General features: G+C 29.9%; 1 long non-coding RNA gene across 1 annotated transcript; it reads right to left on the bottom strand.

Annotated features, from left to right (window-relative positions):
* Nucleotides 1-4,682: 4,682 nt before the first annotated feature.
* Nucleotides 4,683-15,147, bottom strand: LOC129232503 (uncharacterized). The gene is made up of 4 exons (XR_008581360.1): nucleotides 15,104-15,147; nucleotides 13,152-13,200; nucleotides 11,456-11,520; nucleotides 4,683-4,712 (listed from the first exon to the last, which is right to left on the bottom strand). It is a non-coding gene; the product is annotated as an uncharacterized LOC129232503 (long non-coding RNA).
* Nucleotides 15,148-15,689: the final 542 nt, after the last annotated feature.

The following is a 15,689-nucleotide window of genomic DNA, read 5'->3' as shown; positions in this document are numbered from 1 at the left end:
ATTCATGTTTTTTTAAGCATTAGAGTACCCTATTTCTTTGTTCTATCCCCTGACAAAAGTATTGATTTTCTAAAGCCTTCAACAAATTAAGATAAACGACATGTTTAATAATGATTTTTTATGAGTGGTTGAAATGTACTCAGATGCAATTGAATTCTACTTTTTGAGCCGGTGTGGCAAAATCTAGAACATGCAAGTCCAGTTCTAAAAAATAGAAAATATAAGAAGCGCTGAAAATAATTCTGAATTCCAAATAAGTGATGTCCCAGCAGTAAAATCACATAACAAAACAAGGCGGACAGCTGTTACAGAAGCGGATGCAATAGGATTCCAAAATTCAGATTTGTTTTTAGGATCGTTCAAGTTTTCCAGTGGAAATAGCTTTCACATCAATACTGTTAAATCACTGAAGATTTCTAATGTTCTCTTAGCTTCTGTTACTTTCTTAGATATTTTTCCATGACTTGAAACAAATTTCCATGACTTTATGTGAAAATATTGATTTTTCATGACTTTTCCAGGTCTGAAATCTGTTTATTTTTTTCCATGACTTTCCAGGATTTCCATGGCCCCCAGGGTTTACATACAAACCCTGTAATCAACTGAAACACTTGCATAATAATAGTTACTTATTTAAACAAATAAAAACAGTTAGAAAACAAGGCCATACTTTGTGTATGAGCATCTTTAATTTCCCAAATTTACATGTCTGTCATAATAAAATAACAAGAGATATTTAAAATAAATTTAATTTTATTACAATGTTCTTGAAATATATCTTTAGTAAGACTAAGACTTAACTTGGTTAATGGTGCTGGCTTAAATTAATTCTGATTGAACTGGAGGATCGAGATTGGCGGGAAATGAACAGCAAAATAATTCGTTTGCCAAATTTGCTATTTTATCCGAGCCTTACTCACCCCTGGGATGGTCATTAAGTAGCACAGAAATTAAGTGGCGATATAAAAAAATAGAACCACTAAGTGGTGTAGATATTAAGAAATTTGGTGTTGTTTATTTTATTTGAAAATGGTGTAGTACTTACATCTTCGGTTCGTCCATATAAAATGACATGCAAGAGACTGATAACTTCTTTACGAGCTCTGAACACACTGCGACGAACTTAAAAAGAAAAAAGTAAAACATTTTATTAAACATTACAATAATACATGTCCTTGTTATCAGAAAATATTGAAAAATATTATAATATTATGTCAGTGGTCTGTGGCAGCTATTACCAAAATATTCAAATCTAAAATAATTCTTATAATAATAATAATAATAATAATAAAGAAAACAAAAGAGAAAATTTCAGCAAAAAAAAAAAAAAAAAAAGGAAAACCAGTTTTAAAAATAAAAAAAAAGAGTCAGAAAAATCTTATTGCTATGGTTCTGAACTAGAGCGCCAAAACTAAAAGCAGTAAGGTCTTTTCAATAGCAACACAGTTAGAGAAAACTTGTTCTCTAAAACAAGCTCGGCAATTGCATAATTACTGTATGGTAATTTCACCAATGTTATATTTTATGCAGCTATTTTTCAGTAATTTTGTACAATTTGTTAAACGTAGTAAAATTATCAACTCACATTCTAATATAATAACTAGCCACCAAGGTGACTAGATAAGCTTATTAGCAACTATGTACTTTTGAGAAAATTGGCCACTTCCGAAAATTCAACCAAATCTTGCCTTTTTTTTTTCTTTTTCTTTTTTTTTTGAGGTTTTTAGTTAAAATGATTTTTTAATAAAGAAATTGTATTCCATTAAACCAGGAAAAATTTTGTCTGCAATGAAAAATATATTTATTTTCTTAAAGTATATTTGTGCTATTTGCATAAGTGTTCTCACTGATACATTAGGAAAATTTTTACACCATCTGTAACTTCTTTTTTTTTTTTTTTTAACCATTAAATAAAGTGTCAATTTTTTTATTTTTAAAGTTGTATAATGTACAACTAACTTATGCTTCATTTGTAGATACTGGTAGATACTACGTAGGCTTTACAATACATGGTTTTAATTTTACTTTTATTTATCACACAAAGATATAATTAAGAGGAAATTCATTTACAAGATTTTATTCTTAGTCATTTATAGCTAATCATTCTAACTTTCACAGAAAGTAATTTATTTGATTATGTATATATCTTTTGTAAATTATATATTTTTATAAATTAGGCACAAATGTGAATATTGAAAGATTATTAATTTATTGTATTATATTAACAATTAATTCATAAAATCTTCATGACTTTTCAAAAATAAAATAGTTATTTTTATAAATAGCATTTAAACAAAAAAAAAATTTAAAAAAAAAAAAAAAAAAAAAAAAACAGAATTTTTGTTGTTTTTGTAAGCAAATACATTTGCGCTTTGCATTCATTTCGATTCAATCAAATTTATCTTAGGCTTATGTCAATGTAAAGTTTACAAGATATAATACATTGATTTTTTTTATTTCCTTTTTTTTTATTTCTCGAGACCAATTATTGAGAACATATTCAGAATCTGTGGTATTTTTTGGTGCCATAAAATAATTTTTCATGTTGTTGTTAACGTTAAAAGTTTGGAATTGCTCAAAAAATAAATTTAAAAAAAATAATCTATACTTGTTTTTCATTTATGGCTTTTTGCTTCAAAATTTGTTTGAAGCAAATTTGCCTTTTAGTTCGGGATCTATATCATGCAAAAAAACAAAACAAATATGTATTCTCAAATTATTACTGAGACCTACTACATTCATGCTTTTCCCTCGCATCATTTCCAATAATGGGCTCAGCTCTGACGGATAGCGCATCGAAGTGACAAGTTTTGTATAGAAATTTCTTTGCTTTGTATTACATTGTAAATTACATGACATCAAACAAATCCATGCGACACATTAATTCAAAATTGTTAGTTAACAAGAATCAGTTACAAAAGTTGGATGCTACAAAAATTGTCATAATATTTCAATTTTAATTTTTTTTTCCCCAATTTGAATAAAGCTGAATTTTAGCGTAACATATGAAATACTTTCAGTACTTAATCTTAAAAGTTATTAGTTTACGTTTATTACGAAACTGTACCGAGTTTAATACACAGCATGCATTAATTCATCTACCTCTAAGAAGGGACACCTGTAATTAAGGAACAAAATGTCCATTCCCCGTAGTGTCCCTTCTTGAGAGGTTTCGCTGTATTCTAAAATAGTTACCTTTCATCAGCTTCTTCAGAGTGATGCCGGGGCCATTGAAAATGAAGTGGGGCTTGCAATACTTAAAAGCACCTAACCGTGAGTTTAAAGCAAAACATAAACAAAAGAAATTTAGAAAAATATTTACATAATAGAACAATCAAACACAAATAAAGTACAGCTACCCTTCGTTACATTGCGTCGGGGACAATAAAAGGGCATGATATATTTCCAAAAACAAGACAGAACAGAGGTCATGAAAATGAACCATTCAATTAAAAAACAAAGAGTATGCATGAAAAGGGACCATGACATGTAATAAATATAGTTTAAAATGTATGGTTAATTCTAGGACTGAATTAGAAATAGGACATACTAAGCATTATCCAGATATAAGAGTCTACATTTCCCTGTACAGATTACAAACTTGTTAAACTAATTGTTATAATTCTCTTCCTCTTTTGTTCTTTCTGATCTGGATGACACTCCAAATTTCTAACAAAAATTTGACCATTTATTTCTTATTTATTCCCTTCCCCCTTTTTTTTGCAAATTTCCTATTGGGTAGCACAGAAACAGAAGAACAACTTCAAAAAAAAAAAAGCTCACTTCTAAATAACCTGCAATTTTTTAACTTAATAAATAATCATTACATTCAAAACAAAGTTATCTTTTAAGCATATGTAAACTTCATATTTCATACAAAAAGAAGGGAGCTATTGAAAAATTTCAAAAGAGTTGATAACTTGCTGAGGATTTTCACTCAAGTAATTAAATCTTTTACATTTCCATAATAATTCAGTCATGTTTAAACTGGGTTGTCTCATCGCATGAAGCGAAATAGCTCACCCTTCTTAAATTCTATGGATCAGCCCCCCCCCCCTCCCCCTCCAAAAAAATTATATGCCGCTGTCTGCGCTGAACCCCTGGTTTAAACACCATGACGAAAACTGCACTTTTGGGAATACAAATCAATTTTTCTTAAGAGGGGATAGAACCATTATAGTAATTGCAGTTGGAATATATATTTGAGAAAAATAAATTTAGTACAGTTATTTAAAGTAATTTTGAAGCAATTGGGCTAGGCACTATATAATTTTCACTTTATTTGATTTCAAAAGAAACGATAGAAAGTCCAAAGATGCCCTCTGTCAGCACATGGTTGTTATTTTCTACTCTTATTTCACAAATAATTTGGCAATATCGAACACGGCTCATTTTAAATATTAAATTTTTGTCATTCAAAGTTGCATCACTACGTATAAATTAATTTCACACTTTCAGCCAGGTCAATCATTCATTTTAAATACAATTATAAATCCTAATTATGGATAACCATCCATTAAATACTTAAGGAGTTCCTCAACAATTTTATGCCAAGAATGCTATTAAAATAGAAGTGAGGCAGTTAAAAAGAAAAATAGAGTGGAACAGAGTTACACACTCTGAATGACTTTGTAACAACTTTAACATGGCAAATGGAAAATTGAAAAAAAAAAAAAAAACTTACTTGTTCTTTCTTTAGACAGGCTCTGCACCTAAGAAGAAAAGGATACATTAGAATTCTGTAGAAAATGTTTTGAGCAATAAATGATTTTTAAATGATAGTACATGTAAGCACATTAAGAAAATTACATAGGGGCATATATCAGAAGTTGTTATTTTTTCCCTCCCAAAAATGACATACAACCAGTAAAACAGGAAAGGAAAAATAATAAATGAATCACCATTCCAAATTTTCAGCCCTTACTATGTCACTTTTCGAGACTCAATTCAGGCTCAGATAAAACTGAACGAAACGCTATGAAAACTATTACATGATGTTAGAATACATATGAGTGAGCATACTCTTTGAAAATGAAACACCTTTAGAGAATGACAGCTTAGCATTCCTGCCCCAAAGCAGAATACTTGTCGATGTTCTGCATCGTAAAGTCATTTGACGAAAATTATTCTGTAAGTACTTCAAGCATTGTTTACACAAGCAACCGACGTGACCTTTTTCACAAATCGGGATCCCTAAATCAAAATCTTTTCACTGATTGAGATTCTCCAACTATACTTTATATTATTTCTAAAATGCATAGAAAGAGCAAAGATACAATGTTTTATAAAAACCAAACCTAGGTATCAAACCACGTTTTTTTGGCCAATTTTACATGGCATGAAGGAGCAATTAAAATAATGTTAATATAAATAAATAAATTACTAAAATAATAAATAAAACGAGTAAAGTTAGGGTGCACATAATAAAACACTTCAAAACTTTCTAAATAGATGAAATATTTTCAGGATGCAAAAGGATTGAAATGTCAAACAAGACAAGCAATTTTCGGCAATGGACACGCTTCAATGTTGGCATGTTTCCAAAGTGGATGAAGATCGATTGGGAAAAATAAGGAAAAGGGGAACTAAAGTGCTAGAAAAATCAGAATCTTTTCAGATTTAGAAAATGAAATTTCTGCAGAAACAGCCGATTTTGTACAAATATCTTTCGACTGAAGGTATAATTTTGCACAAATTCTGCAGGTTTCTTTAAGGTCAAAGTAAATCTATAGTTCTGACAGATGACTTATTGACTTCAACATTTTTCGCGAGCTTTCCGCCGAATTATCGTAATTTCCGAGAATTTTAGATTTCCTTCTAATTTAAATAAATTTGCAGAATTTGTGCAAAATTCTGTTTTGGCAGTTTTTGCGGGAATTTCACAGAAATCTGTAGAACTCCTACAGAAATTTTGTCTGAGTTTTCCTCTCACATTTGAACAGAATCGTTCTGCAGCTCTGGAATCTGTTCTGCGACACACGTCGCAAATTTAGTGGTATTCTGGTTTGGGGGATTACTGCTATGTTGGAAAACAAAATTGGTTTGGCTCTTTTATACAAAAATAAAAAAATTCTCAATAATGTTCAAAGGTAATATAAATTCGTCTTTGGAACATTTCATATATTATGCCAAAACATAATAAAAATTCTCAGACCCCCCCCCCCCCCATCTTAAAAATAATTTATGCAGGAGATTCCTACCAGAGGAAAATGTAAAATAAAAAACTACTCTGAACATGAGATATTTTTTGGTCCGGTGTTAAGTTACCAATGTGCTAATAAGATAATTAAATTATATTTATTTTAAGCTGAACATATATTTTTTATAGCATTAATTTTTTTCTTCCCAACCTCAATTTTCCGGCATGCCGGAAAGGACCAGGCAAGTGTTGTTGAAAACCTGGTGACCCCCAAATTCTGCTGCATGCCGGATAGTGCCGGGTAATACGGTAAAAATTTCACAGACAAACAATTGTCGGATGAATGTGGACCTTGCACAAGAATAATTAAACTCATCTAGATTTGGAATTGTGTTGTAACACGAATGCAGTCTTTTTAAAATGGCAAGGAAACAGGGGTAGAAGTGATCAACTTGTCACATATAGGACATTTTCCACAAAAAATATAGGACAAATATAGGACACATTATATGAATAGTTTCGTTATGAAAAAAGAAATAATACATACATATTATTTATTTATTCCTATCAATGATTTTGTTTTAAAAAAAACCTTTAAACAAAATTATAACTTACACCTGAAATGTTTTTCCTGTAGCTGAAAGAATAATTTTGGAAAAAAAAATTTACTTTGTAGACAAAAAAAAAAGAACAAAGTGAAATGTATTGATAATTAACACAGCAACTCACAATTTTTGCAGGGATAGAAGTGTCACACACATAGCTTATATAAATAAATAAAAACCGTCTTTGTGTTGAGAACTAACAGGAAATAACCAATGCTTTGTAGCAAACATACAGATATTTTGTTCTATAAAATTCCACAAAAAGAAAAGATTGCAAAAAGACTATTATAACATTCCAATCAGAAAATGCACTGAACACAAAAATATACCCGCGAAAACAAAAACCAAAAAAAAAAAAAAAACCCACGCTGGAAAACAAAACAAACTGCTGTTGCCAAACGCAAAATTCTAAAACTAACTTCAGAATTCGTTCTCGAAACTCCACCCACTACAGTGACGTCATATTGCTGTGGCCAATGAAGATGCCTGTTGCAGGATTTAGTGAGTTGTGTTTTTTAATTTGAAATTCGTTTGCACACGTACTTTCGATGAAATATCCGAAGTCAGATAGTTTATTTACTGTTGTTTTAAAGAAATAAATTGGATAAAAAACAGGAATATAGGAAACATAGGACATTTTCCAAAAATATAGGAAATATAGGACAATTTTCATATTTTTTTTGAAAATATAGGAAATATAGGATATATAGGACCACTTCGACCCCTGAAGGAAACAAGATAAGCTGTTTTCTTTTACATGTGTTACAATACCAGGACATGACACACAAAAAAACTGTGACCATTAAAAAAAAAAACTGCACTCAAATTACAACCAATTCAAAATCTTGATGAGTTTGTGGTTATTCTTGTATAAATACCAAACAGCATATTCATATGACAATGTGTTGATTTTCAATGATTTTTTTCAATGTGTCAAAGGCTTTTTGGACTCTTATTTCTGAAACAGATATTTTTGTAAAACATTAAAGAGTCTCCTCTTTAGTTTAAAAGGATGCAAAATGTGCAACCTTTTTGCATCCTTCATAAGATTTAGAATTTTCTCCTTCAAAGTTTTAAATATTGAACTTTAGAGCATGAATAAACAACTTTTGATACTGTTATGAGTAAAACTTGATTTTTTAAAAATTTTTATCATCTGTGTGTAAAAAAATCTTTAAATATTTACAAATAAAAATGTTTTCTTTTTATCTTTTCTCCAATTTACTAAAAGCAAAAGTTACACTTAGTTATAATTTGAAAAGATATATTACATTTTGGAACATCTGCATAGATTGGAATCAAAGAAACTAATTGTTTAGAACTTAGATTTAACTACTGCAGAAAAAATAGCTGCATCAAACAATAGCTTTTACAAGCAAAATAATTTTAACTTTTACAAGTCAAATAATTTTAAACATTATAAAAATTTCAAAACTGCATGCATAGAGATTAGCAATCCATACTTTGGGGTAGCAAAAAACATTTTGTTCAATCATAAAACTTGTAGGAACTTTTTGATTAAAAAAAGTTGAATGGTAACAGTAGTTTCAAAAATGGATTGATCTCCGATTGCTAAATTTAAGATCCTAGTAGAATAAAAACCTTTAAATGAAATTTAAATATGCAAATTGAAGGAGCAAAAATTCTAGCATTGAAATAATTGTTTTGATTAAGAGTCACCGATAAAAGTTTATTTCTTTTCCACATAATACCCAGCGTTTCAAATTCTACCCACGGCTATAACAATAAGCTTCAGTGCCCAAAAATACATCCAAACCTCTAATTCAAATATCTCTGATTGCTTAGGCCAGAGTGATGCAAATCATAGTTTCTATTTAACACATATTTTATAGTTAGAGAATTAGGTCGATATCATTTCGCTTTGTTAATGATTGAGCATTTCGAAATTAGATTAAATGTTTTATGAAAAAACTAAAATCATTCAAAGTTAAGGTAATACAGCAAAACCCCTCGATACATCAGACCCTGGGATATATGTGGTGCTTTATCATTACCTTCCAATAACGTAAAGTAAACAAAACCTTGTTTTAAATTTCAGACCACTGAAGTAAAAATATTTTACATTTCAGAAAAAGCAATTGCTTCTTATTTTAATCAAGAAACCAAAGTATACTGCGTTCACAGAAAAGAACGACTAGATGAAAGCAAAGAAGTGCGCCATTTGGCAACGTCAATCAAGTTTTTGGCAGAAACAAGAACAAATTGGTGCCATGCCGATGCCAAATGCAAATACAGCGAAGCACCATTTATGTGTTTTTGAAGGTACTGCATGAAAAAACGTATAACAGGTATACATCAGCAGGGGCGGCATTTCGTTAGGGGGGGTCGAGTTTCTTGAACATGAATTTCCTCAGTATGGTATAAAATGCACATTAGATAACAGGAAGTGGTAATAAAATAGTTTTAATGTTAAAAATAATTAGGTTTGTTAAGAACAATTAAAATTTTTTGCGACCAAAGCTATAAGTTAAACTTTTTGGAGTCAAGAAGAACAGAAAAGTTTGTAACTATATTTAATCAATATCCAGTGTTTTGCTTTATTGCCAGTATAGCTAAATATGAAGGTCTTGCTTGCCTCATTGCACTTTGAAGGTAAGTTTCTAACCTCCTAAGACACATAAATCACCATTCAAATGACTGAAATGATTCAAACAGTCAAAAAACAATGGAACAAAAAAGTTATGTTAAAAATACATTTCCTTCAAATTCTCTCTTTAAAGTAACAAAGAAAACTTTTTTAATTGAGCTGGTATTTATTTTGCATCATTAAAGGTATATCCAGAATCAACAAAACAATTCCTCGTCCCTCTTGCTATAAATTTCACTTATAAGTGTAATATTTCCTTTTTCGTTTTCTATAACCGACCTACATAATATTGAACTTAAGACCAATGATAAATATATCTCATCAAATCCTCAATTTCTTGAGAAACAAAATTGATCAGGGGCCAATTCAGGTTTTTTTCTCGCTACTTATTTTTGTGAAAGTATTGCATCATTCTATTTTTGTGAAAGTTTTTTTTTTATCAGCATTGTTTTTGTGAAATTTTAGACGCATCCTAATTTTTGTAAAAGAAGTAGTGGAACCAGTGAAATTTTAGTTCTAAAAGTGTAAATGTCATCTAGTATTATTTTTAACAGGTTTCGTTTTTTTTTGGGGGGGGGGGGGGGGGGTCGGGGGCTGAAAACCTAAGAAGTACGAAAAATACCATCGTAATTTCAGCTTAATGGTCTATGTACTGTGTACAATATAGGAAATTATGAGAAAAACGGTTCCTCAAAACAGATGTTTAAAGATTGCGATAAAATTGCATAAATACACTTTCGTGTGAAACAGCTAAAAATGAGTTAAAATACTACAAAAAGGTTTCTATTTAAGCTATGGTTCATATAAACCTGCTTATAATTTTATGTTATGAGTATATTTTGTTTTAAATAGTGAAACAAATTTAATATTTTAAAATGTGAATTTTTGCGAAATTTTCGATGTTTTTGTGAAGCTACTGATTTTATTACTTGATTTTTGTGAAAGTGCCGATTTCAAAATAAGATTTTTGTGAAGGTACCGAAAAACGGTAGCAAAATCAGCCTGTATTGGGCCCTGTTGATCATTTTATTCAAATATTTATTTAATGTTTTGAGTGCAATTTCATGTGGGTTTTGTCACCTCTTCTACATTGGCATACTAAAAAACCTGTTATGGAAATCTCTGTCACTAAGTTTCACACTTGGTTCAAGTATGTATTAGTGCGAAAATTACTAAGAATTTCAATTGTCAATCCAAGAATTAAGATAAGAGAATTGAAATTTTTAAATTAGAGTGCAGCTTTGTTCAAGAAACACTCCACAGTATAAATAAAGTAAACAAAAATTCAAACAAAGTCATACATATTAAAATGACATCAAATTTTCTACCATTGAAAAGGTCGCTTTCTGGAAATCCTTCCAGTTTTTTTTTTTTTTAATAGATTTAACCCTTAAATACCATCTTGTGTCACTCAGAGATTGTCAAGTGAAGATCCTCAAGATATATTTGTTTGATGTAAAAGTATTTTTTGGCGTGGGATGGGTTTTTTTTTTTCCAAAATAGCATATCTTTATGAAAAGCTTCAATGAAAGCATATAATACATCGAATTTCTAAAATGTGTTTCTAGTACAAGGAATCAGTGAACACTTACTAGCTAAACATTAAGATATGAGCATAAAAATTTATGTAAATTGACATGGAATTTACGTGTAAAAATTGCGCAGTCTCAACACTGTATGGGCATCTCATACAAGATGCACATTCATAACATAGAATACACAATTTTGAAACATTTAACCCCCCCCCCCCCCCAGAAATTACTTCTTCAGTTAAAGCAATTATCCTCCATCAGTTTTTTCTGTTCTGAAAATGCAGGCAAATGATTTTCTAAGTTATCTAAATTGAATTTACCCATTTTTTATTATTCTAAGTGAAAAATTTCAAGGTGCAACAACCCCCTCTCACCCTCCCCCCCTATTTGCTGCCCCTGTACGTTAATATGTATTGGACTCTGCAGGGACCAATTTAAAAAACGTACAAAAGAGAAACCTATAAACTATGCTTCACTGCACTACTGTTTTTTTTTAATTAGTCAAACCGTAGATAAAAATAAATAAATTGCACAATTCTATAGAATTAACTGAAAGTTCTAAAACACTTACATTTTTCGCCATTTCATCGATTTCGCTTCCTTGCAATCTTTCTAACACAACGATTGGTTCCGGACCTTAAAAAAATAATTTGTTAAAAAACAATAGCTTTAACACTGCAAAAATACTGATTCTGACTTTTGCAATATGCCATTTTCCTTATCTTTAAGGGTTCTGTCATCTAAATCTATCAATAAACCGGAAAAAATTACAAAATCACCAACAAAAAAAACTCGGATAAATTCCACTGTTAAAATTTGATTAAACACAACAGACAACTTTCCGAGTTTTTTTTTTTTAATTCACATAAAAAAAAATCTTTCCATTCAGGACAAAAATAGCTTTTTTTTTCTTTTTTAATTTTCTTTCATCTCAGAATTTGAGTTTTATTGAATGTTAAGCTATGTAAGTGGTTTGGAACATTTTTTTTTTCCTTTGTTACACAGAACTACTTTTTCAGATGTGACTAAGGTGGCATGACCAACAGACTAATTTTTTGTAGCACAAATATGAGCAGTTTTCATGTAATAAGCCAAAATTTCTCTGTAGGTTGAGAACAGGCTTTAAAAAAAGAGAAAGAGAAGAAGGAAGATAAATCGTTAAAAAAAAAAAAAACAGTTGAAAAAAAAACAGTTGAAAAAAAAACAGTTGAAAAAAAAACAGTTGAAAAAAAAAACAGTTGAAAAAAAAAACAGTTAAAAAAAAAAAAGTTGAAAAAAAAAAAAAACAAGCAGACATTTTTCACATCTTTTAAAATAAATGATAGTTTACCTCCTCTAAATAAAAATTTAAAAAAAAAGATCAAACTTACAACAAGCATTACTAAATTTAAAACAGTTCAAATCCAGGTAGTACTACTCTCAAATGTAACCAAGTTTTAAAAAAATGAACAATTAAAACACATTTTTTTAAAGGAAGAAAATGCATTAAATGAGTTTAAAAAAAAAACAATAATAAATAACAGCTACACAAAGATAAATTTGTACGTAAGAAAATATCAAGAATCATTGTGATGATGCTATCCAATTTTGAAACAAGTAACAATTGGTTTTGGTTACAAACAGTTTTAAAAAATCATCAATATTGCATTAACATAACAAAAGCTTCAAAAAAAAAAAAAAATAAATAAATAAATAAATAAAATAAAATAAAATAAAGACATTTCTCAGAGAAAAAAAAAACAGTGAAACAATTTTTTTTTTAAACAAAAGTTTTTTTTTTTTTTTTTTTTTTTCATTGCAAGAGAGCACAAATTACAAAATAAGAATAATAATAATAAATAAATAAATAATTTCTTGAAAATGAAGAATAAATGTTACATAGAATACATTGACAGAAGATTACTTACAAAGTTTTAACTCTCCAATGCCTTAAGCAGAAATTATAATAAAAAAGATAACTTATTATATTTTTATCAATAAATTCTTAAGTAACATTAAATTCAATGCAAAGCAGTATTGAGTGGATAAAATACAACTGAATTAAGCTGAGTTTAGAATGTTCAAAAATAGGATGTTACCATGGCAACTACTAAAAATTAAATGCTGTTGCCACAAACTAGAAATAAATAAGTATAAGTTACCATGGCAACTCCTGAAAATTAAATGCTGTTGCCACAAACTAGAAATAAATAAGTATAAATGTATTTTTTCCACTAAAGCAGAAGAAAATTTATGTTTCAAGAAAAATGCACCAGGGCACTCACTACCTTTTAAAATGTGCTGTTTCAATCTGTCAAGCTCAGCATATGATGGTTCCTGAGCATAGGGGAAGAAAAAGAAATGTTTAAGAAATAACAATAATAATAAAACATAAATAATAATGAAAAGATATTCATGTCTATTTTTAAATATTTTCCCCATCCATGCATACAGAAAATAAGAAAATATGAGAGTACACTGTCAATATGTAAGGCCAAAATGGGAGATTTGATTCATACAATCTTTTTTATACTTTAAATATTTACAGGAGGTACAGAGCAAAAATAAAAAATATATATGTAAGGATTTATCACACAATATTATAACAAAAACATATACGTTCAAATTAGATATAGGGAACTCTAAACAAATTATTGCAATAATTAAAATTGTATTTGGAAAATTTATAGAAAAAATAAGAAGAAAAAAACTTTATTTTAGTGCCAACTTAATTTTCTGGCCATTTAGAATTCCCTTTCATCTCTTTCAGAATCTCTTTCATTATTTGGATAAAGAATAAGAAGCAAAAAACTTTATCTTAGTGCTAACTTAATTTTCTCGCCATTCAGTGTTTTGTTTCCTGCATCAGAAAGGACATTTCTGTTAGTTCTCGAAGATTTAAATAGAGTAAAGGTATGAGTGGCTCACAAACACACACACACACACATTGCTTTGAAAGATTCTAGCAATACAAAAAGAAAAAAAAATGTTTTGCTAAGACAGGTTAAAATGAATCTCAGCTTTAATTGCCAAGCTAGAGATAAAGGAGGACATCCTATAAAATAAATCAGATATTGACACTTGTGTGTTTCTTTTTCTAAACATTCCATCTTGATTGTATTCAACTTGAATAGAAAACAGTTTGAAATGACTAAGCCATGTGTAGAAGAAAAATATTAGTTTTAAGAAAAGTGACATCTGTGGACATTTGATTTTATAAAACGGCTGATTTTGTTAACCGGCATTCAAAAAAATGAAAGGTTTTGAAGTTTAAATACTCTAAAAATGAATTGAATTACTTCATTTACTTCTGTTTAAGTATTTCAGAATACAGTTATCATTTTAACTAAACATGAGGTACATTATTTTTAATTATTTGCATAAGGATCTTAAAATATAGGCGTATTGTTGTTTGCTTAACAGAATTGGGAGAGCAAAGATTCAATATCGTTTAAGAGTTAACAAAGTGTTTTGTAACGGTCAACATTGTATTTTCCTCTTTGTGCTCTAAAGTGCATCGTACATTACCAAGTGCTTTTCTGACATCTATTGAAGAGGCAAATTTGGCACTGTGACTTCTTCATCTTCTGAGGCCGATTCCTTCACTTTTTGGTGCTTATTTAACAATTTTTTGCGCATGATGTCCAAAAGTTTGATTTTGTAAAACGGCAAAAGTGATTTTATTAGAGGATGGTTTTAACATGTTTTAGTATTGCAATGATTCTGTTCTTCCAGATTTGATTTTAAAAAGCGGCTGATTTTATAATCCAGTGATTTTATTAGTGGCGGGTACTGTATCAAAACAAGCAAAATTTTTAAAAACTGTTATCAAGAAAAATAATTAAAGAAACAGAAGAAATAAACCACAAAGCAAAACATTGAGAGACTTAGAGTCTCCCTCCAAAACAGGGAGACTTGGCAATTATGATGAAGAAATAACCAGAAAGAAACAATGATGGGGGGGGGGGGGGGGTTGCTCAAGATATCATGCATTATGAAAGCCTCAGCATGGTGCTTGTTTGGGAAAAACCCCAGCAATTGAAAAAATAAGGATTTATTATGGTCATGAAAATGCTAATGAAAATAATAAATTTCTAAGGACTACTAACCATGTCAATACCAATAATCGCTGGAACTTTACCTAATCACTGGAAGTTTGGTGAACAAGACAAAAGAACAAGACAAAACAAAATATAACTTTTCGCACCCCATTTCTCAAAAAAGAAAAGAAAAATCTTACCGCTAAATTCTCGTGATGTTCCGGCATCTCCTCGGAAGCAATTCCTAGAAAGACGGTTACGGTAAAATACACATAAAAATGAGTTAGAAAAAAATCAGCCAATTTCTACTGAATAAATCAAATCTCACTCTTAGGCGCCATGAAGAATGTCAGAAGATTCTCCACTATTTCACACCTCATTCCGCTCTTCTTCCCGATAACCGCATCCTGAATTTCCACCAACACGGGAAAAAAGATCCTGGAAAACAAAATCGTTCGCTTCATGAACTGCATTAACTAGGCCAACCCAAGATTTTTGCCTAGTATCTCCATCATTTACGATTCAATTGCCTCCAAACTTTGCGCATTCATCGAAGGGTGGTAACTAGACTTTCGTTTCGGGGAGCGTTTTAACGACACATTTTTCGTGAAATCTATAGTAGGATCGATAAAATTTGGTTTTATTTGTATCTTTACTAATAAGCTGAAAGTTTTAGTAATATAAAAGTCTGTAAGCCTCAATCTCTGGACCAGTGGCGTAGCCATGGGGGGGGGGGGATAGGGGGGATTATAAAAAGTTAAAGCTAAATTATGCAATTTTTTAATC

The sequence above is a fragment of the Uloborus diversus genome, unplaced genomic scaffold, assembly GCF_026930045.1.
Source record: "Uloborus diversus isolate 005 unplaced genomic scaffold, Udiv.v.3.1 scaffold_1216, whole genome shotgun sequence".
NCBI lineage: Eukaryota > Metazoa > Arthropoda > Arachnida > Araneae > Uloboridae > Uloborus > Uloborus diversus.
Note: the sequence above shows the minus strand (reverse complement) of the source record. Positions and strands in the feature narration are given on the sequence as shown.